The sequence below is a fragment of the Mus pahari genome, chromosome 4, assembly GCF_900095145.1.
Source record: "Mus pahari chromosome 4, PAHARI_EIJ_v1.1, whole genome shotgun sequence".
Lineage (NCBI taxonomy): Eukaryota > Metazoa > Chordata > Mammalia > Rodentia > Muridae > Mus > Mus pahari.
This window is the reverse complement of record NC_034593.1, coordinates 35,517,823-35,536,706: the sequence shown is the minus strand read 5'-3', so window position 1 is coordinate 35,536,706 and position 18,884 is coordinate 35,517,823. Positions and strand designations below refer to the sequence as shown.

Here is an 18,884-nt window from a genome sequence, read left to right as displayed (position 1 = left end):
TCTCAGTGGTCAGATTACTCTCTGCAGGGAAGCTCTCCTCAAATAGGGAAGGTGCACAGAGGCCTGGCATTCAGATCTGCCTCCTGGCTGAAGATGTAGACCCAAAACAGGGCCTGTCCCAGAAGATGTGTTGCTCACTCACCGGCACAGACTAGCCACCGAGGGACCCTGGACACAATATGACTCTCTCACCTAATCTGGTAGGCAGAGCCCTCACAGGTGACCACCTTTCCTCTGGCGAGGAAGGTGCCCATATTTCTGGAGCCTGAAACAGGGTCTGTCCCAGAAGCTAGGTTGCTTCTGTCTGTCCCAAAGCTATGTAGCTTCTGTGGTCCACACTCTCACCAGTGCAGACTGGAGCCTAGGAGAATGGGAGCAAAGATGGCTCCCCATCCGGCTCAGGCAGTGAGCGCCCTCCTGGGCAGACACCTCTCCTCTGTCAGGGAAGGTGCTTGTATGTCTAGAGATAGAAAGGAGATCTGTCCCAGAAGCTGTGTTGCTTCTGCAGACCGCCCTCTCCCCAGCCACGCACTGGAGCAAAGATGGCTCTCTTACCAGCTCAGGTGGTGAGAACCCTCCTGGGCGGACACCTCTCCTCTGGCTGGAAAGGTCACGGATGTCTGGAGCCAGAAACAGAGTCTGTCCCAGCAGCTGTGTTGCTTCTGCAGGCAGCCCTCTACCCTGCAGTGCACAGGAGCAAAGATGGCTCTCCTACCAGCTCAGGCCTTGAGACCCTCCGGGGAGGACACCTCTGCTCGGGTGGGAAAAGTGCTGATGACTGGAGCCAGAAATAGGATCTTTCCCAGAAGCTGTGTCGCTTCTGCAGGCCGCCCTCTCCCCAGCAATGCACCAGAGCAAAGATGGCAAAGATGGCTCTCTTACCAGCTCAAGCAGTGAGAACCCTCCCGGGTGGACACCTCTCCTCTGGCTGGAAAGGTGCAGGATGTCTGGAGCCAGAAATGGAGTCTGTCCCAGCTGCTCTGTCACTTCTAGGCTGCCCTTTCCCCGGCAATACACTGGAGCAAAGATGGCTCTCCTACCAGCTCAGGCCTTGAAACTCCTCCCGCGTGTTGTGAAAATTTTAGCCTTGGTTTCATCAAATGTGACGAAGTGAAACGTTATAGAAGCAGGGAAATCATTAGAATCTTTGAGACTCAAGAGTTTTGTTTTCTTTTTCTTTCTTTTTCTTTTTGTTCTATTTTGAGACAGGGTTTCCCTGTATAACCCTGGCTGTCCTGGAACTCAATCTATAGAGCAGGCTGACCTTGAACTCAGAGATCCACCTGCCTCTGCCTCCTGAGTGCTGGGATTAAAGGGGGAAGAGTCAGCTTTTTTATCTATAAAGTGGGAGACAGGAACTTTCTAAATAGCTGCACTTGGCTTTGAACATTCACTGGCTCAGTGGGTAGCCTTATTTTGCGAACTTACACAGAGTGAGGCTAAGTCCTGCTGTTAGAAGCTGTAGGAAAACAGACTTCTGGCTCACTGTAAGGAAAAGCAGAAGTCAGATGATGAGCTGTCTGTGAACGTGCTGAGCTCTGGGGCCACTCTGGGAGGTCTGCTGGAATCTTCAGATGAAATCTGATCCTGGCGCTATTGGTACTGTACGCATGACAATGTGTTGACAGATGGAAAGTGACCATCGTGGTAGAATTTACACTGCAGGAAGTGGCAAATGCTACAGATTAGGGTGGAGACATCGAGAGTCTCTTTTGGATGCTGGGTCCAGGCCCTAGAGAGTCCACATTTTTCTTTCAAATCAGCCGTATCAATCTAAAGTTCATAAAATGAGTGGTCACACATGAGTTCAGGACTGCTGTGCAGGTCTGGATTTGTATCGCTGGCTGAGTGATGGCATTGTGTTCTCATGTCCTTCTGTTGTGCCCAGTGCCTGGGTTACAGGAACCTTGGTTTTGGGATAGGATAATGGGGTGCTCTCTGTAAGTTGAACAATGGGGTCTGTCTCTGTTCTCTTCCTGGAGAGAGATGAGAGCTAATCCAGTGTGCCCATCTTTTTATTTGTCTGTTCGTCCACTGGCAAGATCAAATCAATTAGGGTAACATTTTATACCCACTAGAAAGCAAAACAGACCTTTGGGAACTGGACTATCCGGTTTTTTGTCTCCAAGCTTACTGCTGACCTGGACCTGAGGTTGCTTTTCTGAAGCCAGTCAGCAGTCCTCTGCAACTGAGAACCGTGTGTGCCTTTCACTGTGTGTGCCCTGTTGCCTTACATGGGTTGAAGATTAATAAATCACCATTAGATCTTTTTAAGTTAACAAAATTTTATTCTAGCTGACCTATGGACAGTAATAAATGTTTCTATAAACCCATAGCTCTAGAATTGCTGTAAAACAAGCTAAATACAATAAACACAGTCTTTTAGTAAAAATTATTTCAGAAAGTGCTAACACACGCATTTTATATGATAATCTAAATCTGTTTGATGTATTCATAGGAAATCTTTGGATAAATCAGTCTAGTTTATACTTCTGGTTTTAGACAGAAGGTTGAGTTTTAGTGTGTTAAATAAAATGCATTTGTACATTTTGCCTTTCAGAATATTTTTGTTAACTTTCTGGATGTTCTCGTTTTGCACATGGAGTTATTGATGGCATAAGCTAACATTATTACTTAATGGTAAGGAATGTGAGACTCGTGTAAATTATGTCTAGACTTGGAGAAGAACTCAGTAGTGTAGCATTTGTGTGGTATACACAATGCCCTGGGTTTCCAGAATTTAAAAAAATGACAATAACAACAGTGTGTTACTAATTAAGCTAAATCAGAGTTTTGACAATTTGCACTGTAGCAATGGAAGAATATTGGCTGCTCTTCCAGAGGGCTCAGGTGCAGTTCCCAGCATCCACATGGCAGCTCACAACTGTCTGAAAATCTAGCTTCAGGTGATCCAATGTTCTATTCTGACCTCCGTGGGCACCAGACACACATGTGGTTCATAGACATAGATATAGACAAAACACAAATATGTAGATTAAAAATACAAAAAAAAAACCCCAACATTGATAATCTTTTATATAAATAATCATTCTCTGTAGTATATTAATGTAATCATAACTTCTAAGGTTTATTTTAAAGTCTTAGACAAATATTCATGCAAGCAGTGGGAACTCTTGGCAATCCTAGATAATTTCCAATAGAATACAAAATACTACACATAATTATAAACATGTAAACACACTGTTTTCTGCCGTACTGTGCTACAGTGACAGTCTTTGTTCACAATACCAAACATATTCACTTTTGCTTATATATAATGCTCAGTTATTAACCATTTATCTAGGTTCCTCTGTAAAAATTGAGGTTGGTAAATGTTATAGTTTGAATGAAAATGGCTTCCTGGGTTCACAGGGAGTGGCACTATTAGGTATAGCCTTTTTGAAGGGGCGTGTCATTGGGGGTGGGCTTTATGGTCTCAGAAGCTCAAACCAGACCACACTCTCTTCCTGCTGCCTCTGGATCCAGATGTAGAACTCTCGGGTACTTCTCCAGCACCGTGCCTGCCTGAGTGCCGCCATGTTTCCTGCCCTAGTGATGATAATGGACTGAACCTCAGGACTGGAAGCAAGCTCCAATTAAACACGTTCCTTTAGTAGCCATGCTCATGTTGTCACTTCTCAGCAATAAAACTTTAACTAAGACGACAAGTATGCATCAGGTTATGCCTACCTGGGCTCGGGATGCATCAAGCACTCAGACAGAAAAGGATACAGCTATGCTTACTGCGAGTAAGTAATTAAGACCAAAGGAAGGCCAGCCACGCAGAAGTTCACGTGGAGTGAAGAGAAGTACAGCACAGCCCAAAGAAAGCAAATAAAGGTTTTTTTAAAAAATCTGTTTTAAAACTTTAAAAATTGGCGTGTACGTGTGCCTTTGAGTGCCCCGTGTGTGCAGTGCCCACCGAAGTCAGAAGAGGGCATCAGATGCCCTGGAACTGGAGTTCCAGGTGGTTGTGAGCTGCCATGTGGGTGCTGGGAACTGAACTGGGACCCTCCGAGAGAGCAGCAAGTGCCTTTAACCACTGAGTTGTTTTCTGTCCTCCAGAGTTGTTGTTGTTTTCAAGGGGGGAAGAAAAGAGATGAGTTGTAAAAAAAAAAAAAAAAATGCTGTTTCAGAAAGTGAAACTGACAAGAAAGACAAAACATAAGCGGGCATGGAAAATTGTAGACGGTTTGCAAAAAAGGGAGCATTTTTGTCTTTGCTTTGCAAAACAGAACAATAAAATATGTTGACATTTTGGTAGTTTTCATGATCTTATTCAAAGATTTAAAAAAGAGAAAGAGAGAGAAGAAGAAGAACTTGGATCCTTTACTGCCAAATATTGAATTAACTGAAAAAAACAATGACTTTCCCTCTGTTAAAATCCCCAAGTCTTTCAGTGAGGGACAGCACTCAGGCGTCAGTCACCTGCCGTGCTCACGTAGACAGCAGAGACTAACGAGTTCTGGTGGTTTCATTATGTTCATGCTTGCAAAGAGCCAATCCCTGACCTCCGTAATGTCTAAGCGTCTTTGGGATTATTCTGCGGAGGCTGAGGAGATGGCTCAGTGGTTATGAGGACTGACTGCTCCTGTGAAGGCCGGAGCTCTGCTCCCAGCCCCACGGCAGTTGACTTGGAACCACCTGGAGCTCTAGCTCCAAGGGACCTGATGCCCTCTTCCTGGCCTCTGAGGAAGACTTCCCCATACATTTTTCACATACACATGCACACACACTTAAGTACCTAAAAGTAAAAGAATTTTCCTTACGTTGACACTTAAAGGAAATGCAGTGTTGTTGCTTTAGCAAACATATGATGGCCTTTTCTCCTCAAGCACTTGTGATCTGACCTAAGCTAACTTCTGGTTTTGTCTGCTCTTTCTGCATTCTGAGTCTTCTAAGATCAGACTCTACATTAGGATAAAGAAGTCTCTAGACTCATAATTCCTAAGTATACCTTGGAGATTCCCCAAGAAGCCCTGGCACATTACAAGGATTTGCCCTTTGACCTTAAAGTGAAGGGATTACTAGGGACGAGTAGTTTAATATGTTAAAAATACAGAAACCAGCAGTGTGGTTAAGAGGCATGTGGGAGAAGCTGTCCAATAGAAAGGATGGTTCACCCCGCCCTAGGATAGGTTTGTGTAGTCAAGTGTTTGTAACAAACATGGGTCAGAGATGGTTTACATTGGAGAAAATCGAGTCCTAAAGAATGTGTCCCTCCTTCTGTCCGTCACGTGTTCTCACCCTCGAGGGGAGGAGTGGAGAGACACAGACAAGCAGCCATGCATTTGCCAACTCTGCCAGGTCTTCCGCCTTCACTGTAGTGCATTGTCGAGATCCCGCCCCATCTTCTCCCAGAGGGTGTGAGATCTAAGCCAGACCTGAGACTTTCAGCAGCAGTCTCAGAGAGTCGCGCGAGAGGCTGGTGCTGGGACTCTTTTTGGTTTTGTTTGAGATGATTCTCACTGCATAGACCAGGCTGGCCTGGTAATCATTACATAGACCAGGCTGGCCTTGAATTTAGGGATCCACCTGTCTCTGCCTCCCAAGTGCAGGGATGAAAGGTGTCCATTACCATAACCTGGACTCTGGGTACTCTTAACAACTGATACTTAAGGGAGCAGACACCACCTCTAAGCATGAGCTTCTAAACCGACAACTCAGACAACATCTAGGCTACATCTAGGCTGTACTAAGAGACTGAGTCAAGGCTTCTGTGACTTGGAGTTTTGTCCCCTTTGGTCTGGAAGTTGATAACTTTCTAAAATCTGATGGCTTATCCTTGGCCCAACTGGCCCAGATTTCTTTTCTCTTTCTACAGATTCCCTTAATTTCCCCCCAAATCTAGGGCCTTGTACTCTTGATCTCTTCTTACCCACTTTGTCACACTTCTGAGTGGCTTTTGTGTGTTTACAAGCTTTGGCTACCTGAGCCTGACAGCTGTGCTGTTCTCCTTACTGCAAACCCTGAATCTGTACAAGATCTTGGGGAATATGGAGGCCACAAAAGCAATTTTGCTTTCGAGACAGGGCCGAGAAGCAATAAGCCGTCCTCTATTTGAGCATCTGTCTGCTCGGCAGGCACTCCAATCATTTCCTCAGTCAAGTACAAGCCTGTCTGCGAACAGGCACTTGACTCAAACTCCAGAGTGCAGTGGGGGAAAACCTCCACTACTTGAGAGCAAGAGAAACAAAACGCGCGATGCTTTGCATACAGGGATTGAAGATCGTGAAGAGAGAAGACCTTTGCCTTTCTGTTGTTTGTTTGTACTAACCTGCTCCCATTGGTACTTTTTGAATTTGGGGGATGGAATGACAGTGAGAATGAAGGCTGAGCCATACACAGTGGAGGGCCAGATATTGTACTAACAAAGAGTTTCAGTATGGCCTGGTGAGAACCGGAGGCTTTAGTGCTGGACAGCCCCATATAAGTTTGAATCCCCGGTCGCCTGGTTCCTAGGGGGTCCTGACGTCTCGTCTTCTGCAAACGGAGATAAGAGTTACCGGATAAGATTGCTGTGGGAACCAACAAAGGCTTTATAGATTGCTTAGTGAGGTTCCTGTCATATATATTCAATCATGGCGTTTATAATAGAAACAATTTAACAACAGTATAAATGTAATAATAGCTTTAAGGATAAAACAAAGCAGAAGGGCATTTACTTAAACTTCCTCTATTAGTAAAGTTCTAAAGTTAGCCTGAGTTCTGTTTTACACTTCCTTTACAAAAAAAAAAAAAAAACAACAACAAAAAAACATAAAACAAAAACTATATCTAAGGGAAGGTATGGTGGTAAAGGCTTTAATTCCAGCGTTCAGGAGTTCAGGAGTCATAGGCAGGCAGATCCCTACAATTTAGAGAAGAACCTGTTCTACATAGTGAGTTAGAGATGGATAGATAGATAGATAATCACATTGTGTGTGATAAAGTGGGTTCTCAACAAATATTAGTAATATTCAAATATCCAATTAAAAACACTTCTCATATCAATAATGGAGGGCAGTCAATAATTAAATAGTCAAAATGTATATAACCTCCTGCTGGTGGTTGTAGGCGCCCTCCATTCTGTCTGTGGCATCCTCTTCCTTACCAATTCTGCCCTGGACTCCTCTGCATGACCACCAAGGAGAGCTAGAGGTTGGAGCGGAGGAGGCTCAGAATAGTTCTGCCTTGATTTTGGCAACATGCATATTGTTTCTTCAGCTAACTCAGCATGCTGGAGATCATTTTAACAGCACAGTGTTATCATGTGGTTTCAGTAGAAAAAAAAAAAAAGACCCTATGTAAAAATAGCACCTTCTTCCTCAGCATGTCTGCTCCCTTTAATGAAAATAAGGCTTTCGCTTAGGCTGAGCCAATGCAGTTATCAAGGCGTGAGCTAAAATCTCATCTGCTTCAAACGCTGCTAGCCAGATTCACTAACAGTGACAATACGACAGTAAGGAGGGCATGGTGGTAAGAGCCACAAACAACACAGGGCAGCTCACACTCAGCACGGAGTTCTTAAATGACAGTCTTCTAGAATGAGACCCTAGAGAACACCATAGGGGGAGGCCTGGATGCTTCCTAAGAGGATTCTCACCAATATGAACAAACCAGAAAAACATAAAGCCACACGAATCGGTGTCAGGCAGGTATTCGTATCCGACGCTACTAAAATTAGAAAGATAAACTAATAGCATCTGGCCATATGGCAAGCTAATGGGTTGCTTCTTAGAGAAGGGGGCTTCGCTCACTCTCACCAGCTTGTGTTCAGTCACATCGTGTTCCATGCTGGGATCTGAGACCCTCTGTGTACATTATCAACGTGAAAATACAACAGAGCAAAGGGAGCTTTATTCTGTATGTTTAAGGAAAGACTCAGCTAAAATCATGAAAATCACCCTGGAAAACAGTGACAGAGCCATGCATGCCGTGAAAGCGGAGGCTGCACTCACGGGTAGAGCCTTTGCGTAGTGTGCCCAAGGTCCTGTGTCCTCAAAACTCCCCATCCTGAAAGGAAAGGAAACTAAGGCATCAGCACCCTCTTAGGCTGTGCTCAAAATTGGCCCCAATCAAGCCCAATGAGCTGATTGATTATGCTCTCCAGAGTCCCTCAGAAGACTTAAGCTGGGCTACTATGTTTGGCTGTAAACATACAGTTTGGCAAATTCTCTCAAGATCACTCATCATTTTTACTGAATGAAGTGTACTCACAAAATGAGGAGAAGTGTCACTTTTAATGGAAGACATTTGGTCTTGAAACAATAAATGTTCTGGGAAATTACTCTGGGTTCTAGGGGCTTCTAGGCTCTGGGACCAGGTGAGAAAAGGAGAGTCCTAATTTTATTCTTTCTTTCTTTCTTTCTTTCTTTCTTTCTTTCTTTCTTTCTTTCTTTCTTTCTTTCTTTCTTTCTTTCGAGACAGGATTTCTCTGTATAGCCCTGGCTGTCCTGGAACTCACATTGTAGACCAGGCTGGCCTCGAACTCAGAAATCCGCCTGCCTCTGCCTCCTGAGTGCTGGGATTAAAGGCGTGAGCCACCACTGCCTGGCTCCTAATTTTACTTTGTAAGCCATTTATCGGAAACCTTTCTCTTAAGATCTATTTATTTTTATTTATGTATATGTGTGTTCCCATGGTGACCGGAGAGCACTGACTCCTTGGGAACTGGAATTATAGGCAGTTGTGAGCCCCCTGGTGTGGGTGCTGAAAACCAGTCCTGAATTCTCTTGCAAGAGTAGCAAGTATTCTCAAACACCGAGTCATCGCTGCACATCTCATTTCTCGGACTCTCGGGGAAAGAGTGTTTCTGTCTGTTAACCCAAGATACCTTTATTAAAGTCATTTGAGGCTTCCAGACATCTTATACATTACAGCCATCACACACATACCTTGGCCCCTTGGCTGTTTCCGAACCTTCCCCTAGGCTAATCGGCATGTACAGACTTTGTCTTTCTGGGCATCACAGTACGAGGCTAAATAGGCATGTCTATACCTCATCTCCTTGGGTGTCACTTCAAGGTCACTAGTCTCTCTTTGACACTCTAGCCCTACAGATTCCGTGTGAACATCTGATTGGTCCTGCATACGTTCTTTGAAAGAAGTTCTAGGAGATAGTTATCCTCTTAAACTAAGAGACTGGGCCAGCCTTGCATTTAGCAAATGTTAGCCTTACACCGTCTTCGTCCACCTCCCTACCCTCTTTCATTTAAAGGAAAATGTGACATGGAGACTCTGAGGACAGCACACAGTCATACAGTCCTGCTACTGTCTTCTCAGTATGTAGTCAATGTGGTTTTCATTACACCTCTAGATTAGACATTTGGGTAGAAATATTCACTTGGGCTTTTGAAAACTGAAGTCATATTCTGAGAACAAATTTAGGAACCAGGGATTTGACTGTGAAATCATTTGCTATACATTTATCACGATCTGTGCTGGCTAGTTTTTATGTCAACTTTGACACATATGTAGAGTCATTTTGGAAGAGGGAACCACAATTAAGAAAATATCCCCACCAGATTGGTAAGCTTGTGGCGCATTGTCCTGATTGATGATTAACATGGGAGGACCCAGCTCACTGTAGGTGATTGTTACTCCTGGGTTGGTGGTCTCAGGTGCTTTAAGAAAGTCAGGGGGGAGCAAGCCAGTAAGCAATGGTGCATCGTGGTTTCCGTCTTGGTTCCTGCCGTATGTCCTGCCCTGACTTCCCTGGGTGATGGGCTACAGGTGCTTTTGGTCACGGTGTTTTATTACAGCAACAGAACCCCTCACTAAGGCTCGAGCTTTGGAAGTAATGTGTTTGTGGAGATAATGTGAGAAAGGAAGCCAAACGAGGCTGGAGTCTCACATTTCATCCCAGAAGCAAGAACAGAACTCTGAAGGATTAACAGTCCAAGCAGGGAATGGACAGGCGAACAATGTGTTGACGTGCACAGGAAACTGAGAAGGAGGTTCGGGAGACAAGAATGCAAGTGGACCTACCTGCATGTGTGCGTTCGTGTGTGCGTGGGTCCGTGGGTGGATAACAACCGCAGGGCAAAGCTGCCTGTTCCTCCCCGTGACAGAGAAAATGCCGTTCACCCTAGGGATGCAGTTAACTAGGGCGGTGGTTACAGAAATCGGCTTGTAAGAACTACAAAGTGACTCCAGAAAAGGGCTGTTGACACACCTTACTCCTGTCTCAGGCCCAGAGCCCCAAGAGGTGGACTTACTGGGGTTGGCTGCAGTGGAAGAGGAAAGTCTGTTCCAGGACGAGCTACCGGAGGGTTTGCCAGAGCCTGCATGTGGGGAAGCAGAGAATCCCCACTGCTGAGAGAGGGTTCATCTTTTCTAGGTTCAAACAACAGGGTGCAGAGAAGTGGATACCATGATCAAGGACACCAAGAGGAGAATCTTCAGATCCCTTCGTTAGTAACTATGTTCAAGATAGCATAATACAGCCACCTTCATTTTTCTAATAAAGCTACTTTTAACCTTAAAAACAAACAAACAAGGCAGAGTTATTAAGTAAATCCAGGGTGAAGAAGTGGACATGATTTGCTTCAAGCCACCATTTTCCCCACCCTCCCCATTGCCAGAGCTCTGTTGGGAAGATAAACTTTTATCTCCATGGATTAAATGATATCAGCACCCAGTTTCCTGGTTGTACCCACGCTGAGAGGCGATGCACCTGTCTGGATGTGGTTGGTTGCAAAATATACATGCCCTTGTGATGGTTAATCTCCGTGTCAAGTTGACTGCAGACAGCAGACACACCTCTCAGTGTGCAGGCTTGTGAGGATTAAATTAACTTGTGAGGAAAAATTAATTGAAGGAAAACACTAGTCTAGAGTAGGTATCACCTTCAGGTGGCATCCCATATGTGGAGACTTCCAAGGGACAGAGCGAGGGCTTTGCTTGCCTGCTTTCACTTCTTGCTGCTGTGTCTGCTGCCATCCTTCACTGACACTGGAGCCCATATTTTTGGATTTTCTGATGTGGATTGAAGATCAGCTGCTCTCCAGAACCCTCTAGACGATCAGTTCTAGATTGGGACCACTGACCATCCAAGCTTGTAGACTAAACATCTATGGGTTTTCAGCCTCTCCAGTTTGCACCCACCATTGAACCACCCACCCAATATGACACATCCCCTTTGATTGGTTCTGATCCTCTTGGGAGTCCCAAGACAGTCCTCTTCTCCCTTTGCACTGACTCCGTAGACTTTCTCATTAAAATACAGAAGCTAGTTTCTCCTTTACATTCGCCTGTGATGATGTCAGTGACTTTGGATGTGGGAACATTAACAAACACGACACAGGCAGAAACTTCGAATGATTGAAATTTGTGTTTACTTATGTACTTACTTGAGTGCACACATGCCACAGCATGTATATAAAAGTCAGGGGACCACTACTCAGAGTGGGTTATCTCCTTTCACTTCCTGGGAACTGACCTCGGGACGTCAGGCTTGGTAGCCAGTGCTTTTATCCACCCATTTTGCCAGCCCGAGCAGAAGTTTTAATGTTGTTTCACAGTGTGATTCATTTTCTCACGGCCACCTTTGCGACAAGCTTGCATGTCTGCTGGATACTGGGAGAAGACATGGGAGAGAAGGCCAAGCTCTTTCAGCTGAGACCACATAAATACGAGGAGGGTGGGTGTGGGTGTGGGTGTGGGTGTGGGTGTGGGTGTGGGTGGGGTGAGCAGTGGCTGAACCTACCCAGCCTAGGAGTACTTCCTACTGAGTCACAGGGCATCGAGAAATGCTCGTGTTTCTAACCACAAGCTGCCGCACTCTGGAGTTTGCTATTCAAACAGAAGGGTCCCCCTTTCTGTGTCTTCTCTGTAGACAAATAAATCTGAAATAATAGGATGAGCCAGAGTGCCCAGTGACATCATCTCAGAAAATGAAGGACAAACCTGGTGAGACAAACACTGTCCGGTCCACCCCACGGTCGGTCATAGGTGTGGATGCAGCACCCAGCTGTGACGCAGGTGGACGTGAATACAAGATCCTAAGGAAACTCCCTGTCAGAGTCTACGTGCTTTATTTAGGGCCTAAGACCAGGGTTCCTTCTCAACCATTGTATTTTAACTCGGTGACAGAAAATGACAGATCCAGATGGAGACAGTTTTAGAAGCTAGCGGATTTTATTTCTATGGCAGCTGTCATTTCGTGCAAAGGTTCCGGTCATCTGTTTGTTAGGAGAACTACGGTACAAGCAGAAAGAGGCGCAGATGTTTTAGGTGATCTGTTAGGAGAACTACGGTAACAAGCCACCCTGGAGATGCTGGAAGGCTAGGTGGTTCCCACCCCTGAGTGCAGTAAAGATGGCCACAGGGGTACAAAGAAGCCCTGTATATTCCCACAGCGCCTGAGGGCATATTATGCCGTTGCCCAGGAGTGGCTGATGTTCACAGCAAGGACTCATAGACATCAGGCACTGGTTAAATGATGCTCAATGTATTCTGTGTAATGAGGCTGAACAGACTGGGAGCCACCTTATTACAGTTTCCATGAAAATGACTAAACTTTTCAAAAGTTTAATGCTTAAAAGTTATAAGCGTCAGTTCCCTAGAAAACTCACTTTTTCTGTTAGTGCAGATTGGTGAGCTATTAATTTAGACATATTCATTTGTACCCCATATTCATTGTAATGGATCCCAACTATGTAACAGGACGGTCATTTCCAGGGTAAGGAGTGGAGGAGCCAGGATTTGTCTTTACTTGTAGTGGAATTGTGGGATTTGAACGAGTGAGTGAGTGAGTGTGTGTGTGTTTGTGTGTGTCCCCACATGTGCACTTGTATACATATGTGCATGTGTATGTGGAGACCAGAGGTAAACTCTGGCTGTCATTCCTCAAGTGCCATCCATTTGTCAAGTAACTAGGCTGGCTTGCCATGGGAAATGTCTACCCATCTCTGCCTCCGCAGTAGAGGGCTTAAAAATGTGCATAGTCATCCTCAGGCTTTCTAGGTGGCTTCTGGGTTTAGAACTCGGGTCTTCATGCTTAGGAGCCAGTCACTTTGCTGGCTGGGCTGTACCTGTAACCCCTTGCCTATCTTACAAAGTATATCCCAGCATCCCACAGCCCACGGCCTTGGGAGCCTTTGCTGTACGAGGCTCACTTTTCTCTGGGAAGATACTGTCTTTCTTCCAGTTGTCCTCTACTCTGCCAGTGCTGGACTAGCTTTCTGGTCCTCTCAGTCCAGCCATCCCTGGCTTCAGATGAGCTATCCCCAAGAGTCCATCTGCGGGAAACCTCCATCTGGGCTCCTAGTGTGTGCTCCATTCTTATGGCTCTTCCTGTGAACACAGTCTAGGTACCATCACCATAGCTACTGTTTGACGGTCAACATAGATTCTGAACAGGCTGTAAAGAGGACTCACTCATATTTTGTTCTGCCTTGTCTATTACTTCCTATAAAAGGCCTGATTTTAATACACTTCCTTAAGTCTACAGGCTTTTATCACCTCAATTTCTAATCTAAGTTTATGGGACAGAGAGACCTGTGGAAGGGAGTATTGGAACTGGCAGTGTATTCCAGCAGTAGAACCATTTTCCAACATATTGAAGATCTTTTGTTCACTGTTTAGTATATGCATACCACACACAGAGAGAGACACACACAGAAACACACACAGAGAAACACACACACACACACACACACACACACACACACACACACGGGGGAGGGGAAGAGAGAGAGAGAGAGAAACTATTGCTGTAAGACCTGAGTCCTAGGTAGACCTGGTTCTGCCTGCCTTGTGGTAACTGTTGTAATTGACAATTGGTTTAATCTCGCTAAGCCTCAGTACATTTATCTCTATAAGGAAGTCATTCTGGGGGATACTTTAGGGTTAATGTCACCATAAAGGTTAACTCACTGCAAAGGTTAATTCATGTGTATAAAGTACCCAGTATAGTTCTTGGCAAACAGACGATACTCAATAAATATTGACCCTCTTCGTTTTCTCCTTCCTTTGTAATTAATCTATGTCTAATTCAGGATATTGTGTTTTCGGTATTGCTTGCTTTGAACGAGGGCCATGTATAATGAAACCTCACAATCTTTCTTATGGACTTCCAGCTTCTCACAAAGCATAGGAGCAAGGGAAGAGCGAGCCAGGGAACATCAGAACGGTTCTTCAGTTACTTGTGGACTGGTATTGAACAACACCTCCCGAAACCTCCTGCCATGCATGTTTATAGTCATGTGTTCATGCTCCATTTTTTTTGTTTTTTTGTTTTTTTTTTGTTTTTCAAGACAGGGTTTCTCTGTGTAGCCCTGGCTGTCCTGGAACTCACTCTGTAGACCAGGCTGGCCTTGAACTCAGAAATCCGCCTGCCTTTGCCTCCTGAGTGCTGGGATTAAAGGCATGCGCCACCACACCCGGCCATGCCCCACTTTTAAAACACCCACAAGTTCAGAAATAAAATAAAATCAAACGCTTTGTGTCCTCATCCTCTGGAAGTTTGGTTCTGCAAAATTGGAGTGCCAACTTTTCTTTTTTAATTATTGTTCTATTGTGTGTGCTTGTGCACTGGCACATGTGTGTTTATGCATACTTGTGACCATGGGCACCTGTGGAGTCTAGAAGAGGGCATCGGATCGGCTGGGAACAAGTTATCTTGTTATAGCAGCCCAGAGTGTGCTGTTTACATGGTCAGCTTGATGTGATTTAGACTCTTGTGGGAAACAAATCTCTGAGCATGTGTGAGAAGGAGTGTCTAGATTAGTCTAAGGAGACAGAAGACCTACCCCAAGTATGAGTGGTACCATCCTGGGGATTGAATCAAAAGGAGACCTCGAACTGGCATTGGTGTGACCTACTGCCTCAAGCTCTTTTCTTTCTGGACCCTGCCCCCTTGACCTTTAAGCCCAAATAGACTCTTCCTTTCTTAAGTTGCTTTTCCCAAGGGTTTTGGTCACAGCTATGAGATAAGTAACTATCACACCTGGGGATGAGACGAGACTGCTTATCCCAACTATGGGATATGGTGACATCAGGAACACTAGCTCAGGTCCTCTGGGTTTCTCTCTTGGCAGCCGCCTGCCTATGAGACTAGACTCCTCAGTTCCAGCTTCCGCAGACTTTTCTGTGTGACCGGGAGCAGCACGCAGTGAGGAGCAGCTTGCCCACAGCCCTCAGCTTCAGGGTGTGTCCTCTGTGTGACTCAGCGTGCTTCTTCCCTGGATCCTACTGTACAGACACGAGCCAACGATACAGGGCTTGATTTCAGGCATACTCCCAACTCTCTAGGCACCGGCAAGCAAGAAAGCCAGTATTGGCAACATAACGGATGTTCAAAGAAAGCTTCAGACCATGAAGGACCTCTCTCTTTTCAGAGATAAGTTGAGTGGGCCTCGGAGAGACTGAGTCACTCAAGGCTACATTAAGTGTTAATGACAGAACCAGAGTTTGGGGTTAACCCATGTGTCCTGACCTCTGGTCCATGGTTCTCACTAGAGCACCATATTGCTTCATCTCAGTTCAACATAATGGAGACTAGATCTCTGCGGTTAGAAAAGAATTCTTTGGATATTCTCCTTGGGCTCTGACTCTCCCTAGGTTGCCATTGTTTGTTTGATCTGGACCCGTTGTTACTTGTCCTTTTTTCCCACCAGGAAGTGAGGGCTGCACAGACCCCTGTATCCAAGTACACCCCCCCCCCAAATCTATAGGCTCCAGGAGAACCAAGGGATCCCGACCTTCTAAATCAATACTGTCTAATTGTGTTCTGTGTAGGATCTCTAGACTCAGACTGGCATTCTGGGTATTTTGTAGTGCCCATTCAACTTTAGTTTTTTAACTTTGTTTTTAGTCCCTTCTCCCTGCTACACACACACACACACACACACACACACACACACACACACACACACGGCAAGGACTCTGTCACCAAGCTACTTTCTGTCTCCAGCTCCTTCTTTACATTTTCTTTTGAGACAAGGTTTCACTAAATTGTCCTGGCTGGCCTTGAGGTCGCGCTACTCTTCTGCTTCAGCCTCGTGGGTGCTAAGGTTACCGTCATGACACACCATGCCTGGATCCTTTTTGCAGCATGTGACTCCTAAGTTTAAAATGTCCTAGAATGACCTAAGTGCTGTGGCAGATGACATTCCACATTAGTATAAATTTTGTCTGATTTATTTTCAAATGTGCATGCTTCCCATGAAAAACATGCATATCTAGGACACTGGTTGTAGACATATTTAAATTACTCCGCCATAGAGTATATGTCTACAGTCACGAATTTCCCAACTCAGACAGCGACAGAGGGCTGAAGCCGGGGAAGCTTTGCTTATGCCCGCTAGTCTGTATGTAGCTCTCTGGGGCTGGCTTACTGCACACTACTGTGGCACGAATACATCCCAAAGATTTCATGTTTGGAAACATAGTCTCCAGTGCCATGGCGTTGAGAAGGGGAACCTTGAAGAGGTGCTTTGGTCATGAAGCTCCGCCTCAGGACTGGTTGAACGTCATTGTCACAGAAGTAGGTTCATTGTTACAAGAGGGAGATATAAAAGCAAGCACCCATCCGTTTCAACCTTCTCCTTCAACTGTCTGCCTTAGGATCTCGGGCAAGAAAGCCCTTACCAGATGCTGGTCCTGGGCTTTGGAATTCTCAGCCTCCAGAGTGAACAAATAGTCTCTCTTCTTTATATATTACCAGTCTCAATTATTCTGTTGGAGCAGCACAAAAGCAGAGAGGAAAAGCAGAGAGGTGGGGCCCCTTGCAAGGAAGGCCAGACCCTTGGGAAGCCCAGAGCGTAGGTCAGGTGGCTGCTCCCTGGAAGGTTCAGGTGACTGGAACACCCTGAGTGTGGCTGTGTATGTGTGTAGCTCCGTGTGTGTGTGTGTGTGTGTGTGTGTGTGTGTGTGTGTGTGTGATTTTAGGGAGGAAGGTAAGGTAGGATGTGTAAGCTCATTCTGTTCTTCCTGAGGTCTTCCTTCATGGGTGATCTGCCTTAACAAGAGACACTGTCCCAAAAGAAATGACTCCCACTACAACGTAGAAGGCTCTAGACCCCAAAGTCAAAGGTGTCTTCCTATGAACTGCCCTGAATGACTGGGGTGTAAATCCTAATTAGAGATTCTTTTTTCTTTCTTTTTTAATATCCATTTTTTTTTAGGAGACAAAAATATCATGTTACAATAGGGTAGCTTTGGACTTGCTATGTAGCTGAGGCTGAACTTCAATTCCTGATCCCTCTGTCTCTATTTGCAAGTGTCAGGACCCAGCCTGTGTGGTGTCAGGGCTGGAACTCAGGGCCTTGTGCTGGGTAGGCGAACACGAGACAGCTGAGCCCCATCCCTGGCCTAAGGTTCATTTTCCTCTGGAGATAGTACTTTTTGAAAATACTAAGCATTTTTGTTTGTAATCTCCATATTTGCCCATTATTTTTCCCAGCATCCTAAGTGATAGACTAGGCATATGCTAGGTTGAGGGTGGGTGGGGGTTGCTGGGGATTGAACCCACAGCCTCACAGATGCTAAGCACAGTCTCTGCCATTGAACCACAACCCTAGTCTAGACGAATTCTTTTTTGTAAACAAGTTACAATATGAGAAAAGCTGCTATCTGATAGAAAGGGGGAAGAGGGAAGTCCTCGTGTCCTGGAAGACTATGAAAATCAAGCTGTCAGTTATGTTTGCTCTCATTGATCTTCTGTCGTAAAAATTGTAGAGAAAGGAGAGAGGTCACCCTGCACTCTTCAAAAATAGGAAATAGTTTCTTTGTTTAACTTATTAGCAGGCAAACTGTATCCGCCCTGCAAGGCGGGTCCTCCAGGACCATAAGTACTTAGCCGATTAAAAATGGTGGGCAGCACAGTAAGTTAGGAAAGACCAAATTAGTGTTTCAGCTTTGGTGGCACACGATCTACATACTTGCATATATACATCCATAATTGTCTTTTTTGCTGTTTGTTTTTGAGAAGATGTCTCACACTCTACCCCAGGCTGGCTCAGTTCTAACCAGCTCTGGGGCTGCAGAGTGTAGCTACTGGGGCTGCCTTGAGAGACTGACTGGCAGGGGTTTTCTTGGCAGAAGTGAAGTGACTGAGTGGCAGAGGGCTGCCTGAGGGTCTCCCCGAGCAGGCTGAGATCAACCGTGCCCATAATCAATACTTAGGACTCAGAGAGCAGTACCGTGGCCTCCAATCTCTCCAGGCACACATTACATGGATGCTGCTCGCTGATCTCATGCTACGGTCTCTCACACCTCTCTGCACAGAGACAAACAATCCATTCTCCTTCCTGTGGATCTGGCTGAGCCTGTGTCTGTTTTGTTCTCAACAAGAACAGAACTGTTGCCAGTACGAGGACACAACCTGCAGCGTTTACTCTTGTTCTTGTTGAAGCTGGATGCCACGTTGTAACGACATTCTAGGGACACTCCTGAATGATGAAGGGACGAGAGGGTAAAGACAGGGACCATGCAGGCTAACAGGTTATTTTTCTAAGCTCCCACCTGAATACAGCCATATAGTCACTTCAGCTCTACCACACAGGGCAGAAACTGACATTGTTCCCCAGTCAACCTACAGTTAACCCACTGAGACCAACTGTCATTTTAATAGTTAAGACATTGTTGATTTAAGCCATTATGCTTTGAGATAGTCAACTTATACATCACAAAGGGGGACTATGATTATTTATCACTTAACAACAGAGAATCACACCAAGAAATCATTTATTGTTATTCTGTCTTTGTGAAACACCATAGTGTACACCTATACTGCTCTCTCTCTCTCTCTCTCTCTCTCTCTCTCTCTCTCTCTCTCTCTCTCTCTCTGTGTGTGTGTGTGTGTGTGTGTGTGTAGCCTTGAATTGTGAGCCTCTTTCTTAATTCTCTTTTGTCGGTATTTTCTTAGACCAACAGGAAAGGAAAGCAACGTCTGATTC

At 45.3% G+C, this 18,884-nt stretch overlaps 1 non-coding gene across 1 annotated transcript; it reads left to right on the top strand.

The window, feature by feature from the left end:
* The first annotated feature begins 10,131 nt into the window (after nt 1–10,131).
* On the top strand, nt 10,132–10,256 carry LOC115063884. Its single transcript, XR_003843752.1, has one exon. It is a non-coding gene; the product is annotated as a small nucleolar RNA SNORD22 (small nucleolar RNA).
* The last annotated feature ends 8,628 nt before the right edge of the window (nt 10,257–18,884 follow it).